Below are 7,399 nucleotides of genomic sequence, written 5' to 3' on the forward strand. Positions count from 1 at the left end.
TAAAATAAAAAAATCTGGCACCGCGAACCATTTTGGACAAGTTTTTACCGATTTCCAAAAAAGTATCCGCGCTCGATGAGGCTTAACTTTTTCGATCACCGAACTTTGTATTGGTCACCAAATCGTCAATTTTAGTCCGATTTAGCTCATTTTTTGTGTGCATGCTCCACTTGAGCCATAATTTGGGATAAAATAAAAAAATCTGGCACCGCGAACCATTTTGGACAAGTTTTTACCGATTTCCAAAAAAGTATCCGCGCTCGATGAGGCTTAACTTTTTCGATCACCGAACTTTGTTTTGGTCACCAAATCGTCAATTTTAGTCCGATTTGGCTCATTTTTTGTGGGCATGCTCCACTTGAGCCATAGTTTGGGATAAAATAAAAAAAAATCTGGCACCGCGAACCATTTTGGACAAGTTTTTACCGATTTCCAAAAAAGTATCCGCGCTCGATGAGGCTTAACTTTTTCGATCACCGAACTTTGTATTGGTCACCAAATCGTCAATTTTAGTCCGATTTGGCTCATTTTTTGTGGGCATGCTCCACTTGAGCCATAGTTTGGGATAAAATAAAAAAGCTGGCACCGCGAACCATTTTGGACAAGTTTTTACCGATTTCCAAAAAAGTATCCGCGCTCGATGAGGCTTAACTTTTTCGATCACCGAGGCTTTTTGAGGCTCTAAAATGTGTAAATATCGAAGAAAAGTATTCTATGAGGTTTGAATACTCAAAAGAAAAAGCCTACAACACCTGGTGTTCCCAAGCGGTCACCCATCCAAGTACTAACCAGGCCCAATGTTGCTTAACTTCGGTGATCGGACGAGAACCGGTGCATTCAACATGGTATGGTCGTAGGCATTTGCGTAAGCGGGAGCGAATTTATATACAACAGTATTGTATTGTAGTCTCATATTCATATACAGGATCACTTTAACTCGCCGCCTTGCGGTTTGCAAAATAGTCACTTAATACATGCAATTTTAGCCACGGTTGTGTTATAATTTATGCAATTCGTAGCCATACAGTGTATTATGACAAACGCGCAAACTTTTTGCTTCCAACCATCCACAATACAGTGGAACGGCCGCAAAACAAAGCACAGATGAATTGGGTACGAGGAACCTGTATAACCGGACATTGGACCGGAAGAATGACTTCAGTGGGTTTAGGCCGGTAATTGGGAAAATCAGTGGCATTGCTTTTAGCCTATTTGTTGTGATAAACTTATTAAATAGGTAAGTATTAACTTTATTTGATAAGTTTTATTTGAATGCACTCTGCGTTAGCGGAGTGCAGCCTAAAGAATGGAACTGAGCGATTTGCACTAAGTTAAAAGTTAGTTTAATAAAGGGAAATTATACAATTAGTATTGATGTTTCCGAGACAGTTCCAAATATCAAATATACATAATACGCAAGCAGGGGAACTATAATAATGGCCTTTACAAGTATATGGGGTGTGTTTGGAGCAATGGTTACTGCTGAAATTGTCATTTACAAAAAGTATCCGCGCTCGATGAGGCTTAACTTTTTCGATCACCGAACTTTGTATTGGTCACCAAATCGTCAATTTTAGTCCGATTTGGCTCATTTTTTGTGGGCATGCTCCACTTGAGCCATAGTTTGGGATAAAAATAAAAAAATCTTGCACAGCGAACCATTTTGGACAAATTTTTACCGATTTCCAAAAAAGTATCCGCGCTCGATGAGGCTTAACTTTTTCGATCACCGAACTTTGTTTTGATCACCAAATCGTCAATTTTAGTCCGATTTGGCTCATTTTTTGTGGGCATGCTCCACTTGAGCCATAGTTTGGGATAAAATAAAAAAATCTGGCACCGCGAACCATTTTGGACAAGTTTTTACCGATTTCCAAAAAAGTATCCGCGCTCGATGAGGCTTAACTTTTTCGATCACCGAGGCTTTTTGAGGCTCTAAAATGTGTAAATATCGAATAAAAGTATTCTATGAGGTTTGAATACTCAAAAGAAAAAGCCTACAACACCTGGTGTTCCCAAGCGGTCACCCATCCAAGTACTAACCAGGCCCAATGTTGCTTAACTTCGGTGATCGGACGAGAACCGGTGCATTCAACATGGTATGGTCGTAGGCATTTGCGTAAGCGGGAGCGAATTTATATACAACAGTATTGTATTGTAGTCTCATATTCATATACAGGATCACTTTAACTCGCCGCCTTGCGGTTTGCAAAATAGTCACTTAATACATGCAATTTTAGCCACGGTTGTGTTATAATTTATGCAATTCGTAGCCATACAGTGTATTATGACAAACGCGCAAACTTTTTGCTTCCAACCATCCACAATACAGTGGAACGGCCGCAAAACAAAGCACAGATGAATTGGGTACGAGGAACCTGTATAACCGGACATTGGACCGGAAGAATGACTTCAGTGGGTTTAGGCCGGTAATTGGGAAAATCAGTGGCATTGCTTTTAGCCTATTTGTTGTGATAAACTTATTAAATAGGTAAGTATTAACTTTATTTGATAAGTTTTATTTGAATGCACTCTGCGTTAGCGGAGTGCAGCCTAAAGAATGGAACTGAGCGATTTGCACTAAGTTAAAAGTTAGTTTAATAAAGGGAAATTATACAATTAGTATTGATGTTTCCGAGACAGTTCCAAATATCAAATATACATAATACGCAAGCAGGGGAACTATAATAATGGCCTTTACAAGTATATGGGGTGTGTTTGGAGCAATGGTTACTGCTGAAATTGTCATTTACAAAAAGTATCCGCGCTCGATGAGGCTTAACTTTTTCGATCACCGAACTTTGTATTGGTCACCAAATCGTCAATTTTAGTCCGATTTGGCTCATTTTTTGTGGGCATGCTCCACTTGAGCCATAGTTTGGGATAAAAATAAAAAAATCTTGCACAGCGAACCATTTTGGACAAATTTTTACCGATTTCCAAAAAAGTATCCGCGCTCGATGAGGCTTAACTTTTTCGATCACCGAACTTTGTTTTGATCACCAAATCGTCAATTTTAGTCCGATTTGGCTCATTTTTTTTGGGCATGCTCCACTTGAGCCATAGTTTGGGATAAAATAAAAAAATCTGGCACCGCGAACCATTTTGGACAAGTTTTTACCGATTTCCAAAAAAGTATCCGCGCTCGATGAGGCTTAACTTTTTCGATCACCGAACTTTGTTTTGGTCACCAAATCGTCAATTTTAGTCCGATTTGGCTCATTTTTTGTGGGCATGCTCCACTTGAGCCATAGTTTGGGATAAAATAAAAAAATCTGGCACCGCGAACCATTTTGGACAAGTTTTTACCGATTTCCAAAAAAGTATCCGCGCTCGATGAGGCTTAACTTTTTCGATCACCGAACTTTGTTTTGGTCACCAAATCGTCAATTTTAGTCCGATTTGGCTCATTTTTTGTGGGCATGCTCCACTTGAGCCATAATTTGGAATAAAATAAAAAAATCTTGCACAGCGAACCATTTTGGACAAGTTTTTACCAATTTCCAAAAAAGTATCCGCGCTCGATGAGGCTTAATTTTTTCGATCACCGAACTTTGTTTTGGTCACCAAATCGTCAATTTTAGTCCGATTTGGCTCATTTTTTGTGGGCATGCTCCACTTGAGCCATAGTTTGGGATAAAATAAAAAAATCTGGCACCGCGAACCATTTTGGACAAGTTTTTACCGATTTCCAAAAAAGTATCCGCGCTCGATGAGGCTTAACTTTTTCGATCACCGAACTTTGTATTGGTCACCAAATCGTCAATTTTAGTCCGATTTGGCTCATTTTTTGTGGGCATGCTCCACTTGAGCCATAGTTTGGGATAAAATAAAAAAATCTGGCACCGCGAACCATTTTGACAAGTTTTTACCAATTTCCAAAAAAGTAGCCGCGCTCGATGAGGCTTAATTTTTTCGATCACCGAACTTTGTTTTGGTCACCAAATCGTCAATTTTAGTCCGATTTGGCTCATTTTTTGTGGGCATGCTCCACTTGAGCCATAGTATGGGATAAAATAAAAAAATCTGGCACCGCGAACCATTTTGGACAAGTTTTTACCGATTTCCAAAAAAGTATCCGCGCTCGATGAGGCTTAACTTTTTCGATCACCGAACTTTGTTTTGATCACCAAATCGTCAATTTTAGTCCGATTTGGCTCATTTTTTGTGGGCATGCTCCACTTGAGCCATAGTTTGGGATAAAATAAAAAAATCTGGCACCGCGAACCATTTTGGACAAGTTTTTACCAATTTCCAAAAAAGTAGCCGCGCTCGATGAGGCTTAATTTTTTCGATCACCGAACTTTGTTTTGGTCACCAAATCGTCAATTTTAGTCCGATTTGGCTCATTTTTTGTGGGCATGCTCCACTTGAGCCATAGTATGGGATAAAATAAAAAAATCTGGCACCGCGAACCATTTTGGACAAGTTTTTACCGATTTCCAAAAAAGTATCCGCGCTCGATGAGGCTTAACTTTTTCGATCACCGAACTTTGTTTTGATCACCAAATCGTCAATTTTAGTCCGATTTGGCTCATTTTTTGTGGGCATGCTCCACTTGAGCCATAGTTTGGGATAAAATAAAAAAAATCTTGCACAGCGAACAATTTTGGACAAGTTTTTACCGATTTCCAAAAAAGTATCCGCGCTCGATGAGGCTTAACTTTTTCGATCACCGAACTTTGTTTTGGTCACCAAATCGTCAATTTTAGTCCGATTTGGCTCATTTTTTGTGGGCATGCTCCACTTGAGCCATAGTTTGGGATAAAATAAAAAAATCTGGCACCGCGAACCATTTTGGACAAGTTTTCACCGATTTCCAAAAAAGTATCCGCGCTCGATGAGGCTTAACTTTTTCGATCACCGAACTTTGTTTTGGTCACCAAATCGTCAATTTTAGTCCGATTTGGCTCATTTTTTGTGGGCATGCTCCACTTGAGCCATAGTTTGGGATAAAATAAAAAAATCTGGCACCGCGAACCATTTTGGACAAGTTTTTACCAATTTCCGAAAAAGTATCCGCGCTCGATGAGGCTTAATTTTTTCGATCACCGAACTTTGTTTTGGTCACCAAATCGTCAATTTTAGTCCGATTTGGCTCATTTTTTGTGGGCATGCTCCACTTGAGCCATAGTTTGAGATAAAATAAAAAAATCTGGCATCACGAACCATTTTGGACAAGTTTTTACCAATTTCCAAAAAAGTATCCGCGCTCGATGAGGCTTAATTTTTTCGATCACCGAACTTTGTTTTGGTCACCAAATCGTCAATTTTAGTCCGATTTGGCTCATTTTTTGTGGGCATGCTCCACTTGAGCCATAGTTTGGGATAAAATAAAAAAATCTGGCACCGCGAAACATTTTGGACAAGTTTTTACCGATTTCCAAAAAAGTATCCGCGCTCGATGAGGCTTAACTTTTTCGATCACCGAACTTTGTTTTGGTCACCAAATCGTCAATTTTAGTCCGATTTGGCTCATTTTTTGTGGGCATGCTCCACTTGAGCCATAGTTTGGGATAAAATAAAAAAATCTGGCACCGCGAACCATTTTGGACAAGTTTTTACCGATTTCCAAAAAAGTATCCGCGCTCGATGAGGCTTAACTTTTTCGATCACCGAACTTTGTATTGGTCACCAAATCGTCAATTTTAGTCCGATTTGGCTCATTTTTTGTGGGCATGCTCCACTTGAGCCATAGTTTGGGATAAAATAAAAAAATCTGGCACCGCGAACCATTTTGGACAAGTTTTTACCAATTTCCGAAAAAGTATCCGCGCTCGATGAGGCTTAATTTTTTCGATCACCGAACTTTGTTTTGGTCACCAAATCGTCAATTTTAGTCCGATTTGGCTCATTTTTTGTGGGCATGCTCCACTTGAGCCATAGTTTGAGATAAAATAAAAAAATCTGGCATCGCGAACCATTTTGGACAAGTTTTTACCAATTTCCAAAAAAGTATCCGCGCTCGATGAGGCTTAATTTTTTCGATCACCGAACTTTGTTTTGGTCACCAAATCGTCAATTTTAGTCCGATTTGGCTCATTTTTTGTGGGCATGCTCCACTTGAGCCATAGTTTGGGATAAAATAAAAAAATCTGGCACCGCGAAACATTTTGGACAAGTTTTTACCGATTTCCAAAAAAGTATCCGCGCTCGATGAGGCTTAACTTTTTCGATCACCGAACTTTGTTTTGGTCACCAAATCGTCAATTTTAGTCCGATTTGGCTCATTTTTTGTGGGCATGCTCCACTTGAGCCATAGTTTGGGATAAAATAAAAAAATCTTGCACAGCGAACAATTTTGGACAAGTTTTTACCGATTTCTAAAAAAGTATCCGCGCTCGATGAGGCTTAACTTTTTCGATCACCGAACTTTGTTTTGGTCACCAAATCGTCAATTTTAGTCCGATTTGGCTCATTTTTTGTGGGCATGCTCCACTTGAGCCATAGTTTGGGATAAAATAAAAAAATCTGGCACCGCGAACCATTTTGGACAAGTTTTTACCGATTTCCAAAAAAGTATCCGCGCTCGATGAGGCTTAACTTTTTCGATCACCGAACTTTGTTTTGGTCACCAAATCGTCAATATTAGTCCGATTTGGCTCATTTTTTGTGGGCATGCTCCACTTGAGCCATAGTTTGGGATAAAATAAAAAAATCTGGCACCGCGAACCATTTTGGACAAGTTTTTACCGATTTCTAAAAAAGTATCCGCGCTCGATGAGGCTTAACTTTTTCGATCACCGAACTTTGTTTTGGTCACCAAATCGTCAATTTTAGTCCGATTTGGCTCATTTTTTGTGGGCATGCTCCACTTGAGCCATAGTTTGGGATAAAATAAAAAAATCTTGCACAGCGAACCATTTTGGACAAGTTTTTACCGATTTCCAAAAAAGTATCCGCGCTCGATGAGGCTTAACTTTTTCGATCACCGAACTTTGTTTTGGTCACCAAATCGTCAATTTTAGTCTGATTTGGCTCATTTTTTGTGGGCATGCTCCACTTGAGCCATAGTTTGGGATAAAATAAAAAAATCTGGCACCGCGAACCATTTTGGACAAGTTTTTACCAATTTCCAAAAATCATCCGCGCTCGATGAGGCTTAACTTTTTCGATCACCGAACTTTGTTTTGGTCACCAAATCGTCAATTTTAGTCCGATTTGGCTCATTTTTTGTGGGCATGCTCCACTTGAGCCATAGTTTGGGATAAAATAAAAAAATCTGGCACCGCGAACCATTTTGGACAAGTTTTTACCGATTTCCAAAAAAGTATCCGCGCTCGATGAGGCTTAACTTTTTCGATCACCGAACTTTGTTTTGGTCACCAAATCGTCAATTTTAGTCCGATTTGGCTCATTTTTTGTGGGCATGCTCCACTTGAGCCATAATTTGGAATAA

General features: G+C 39.5%; 2 non-coding genes across 2 annotated transcripts; both read right to left on the reverse strand.

Moving 5' to 3' along the window:
* Positions 1-740: 740 nt before the first annotated feature.
* On the reverse strand, positions 741-859 carry LOC142347338 (5S ribosomal RNA). Its single transcript, XR_012760335.1, has one exon. It is a non-coding gene; the product is annotated as a 5S ribosomal RNA (ribosomal RNA).
* Positions 860-1,994: 1,135 nt separating this feature from the next.
* Positions 1,995-2,113, reverse strand: LOC142347339 (5S ribosomal RNA). The gene has a single exon (XR_012760336.1). It is a non-coding gene; the product is annotated as a 5S ribosomal RNA (ribosomal RNA).
* Between the last annotated feature and the right edge of the window lie 5,286 nt (positions 2,114-7,399).

This window comes from Convolutriloba macropyga, chromosome 9 (genome assembly GCF_964194025.1).
Source record: "Convolutriloba macropyga chromosome 9, txConMacr16.3, whole genome shotgun sequence".
Taxonomy (NCBI): domain Eukaryota; kingdom Metazoa; phylum Xenacoelomorpha; order Acoela; family Convolutidae; genus Convolutriloba; species Convolutriloba macropyga.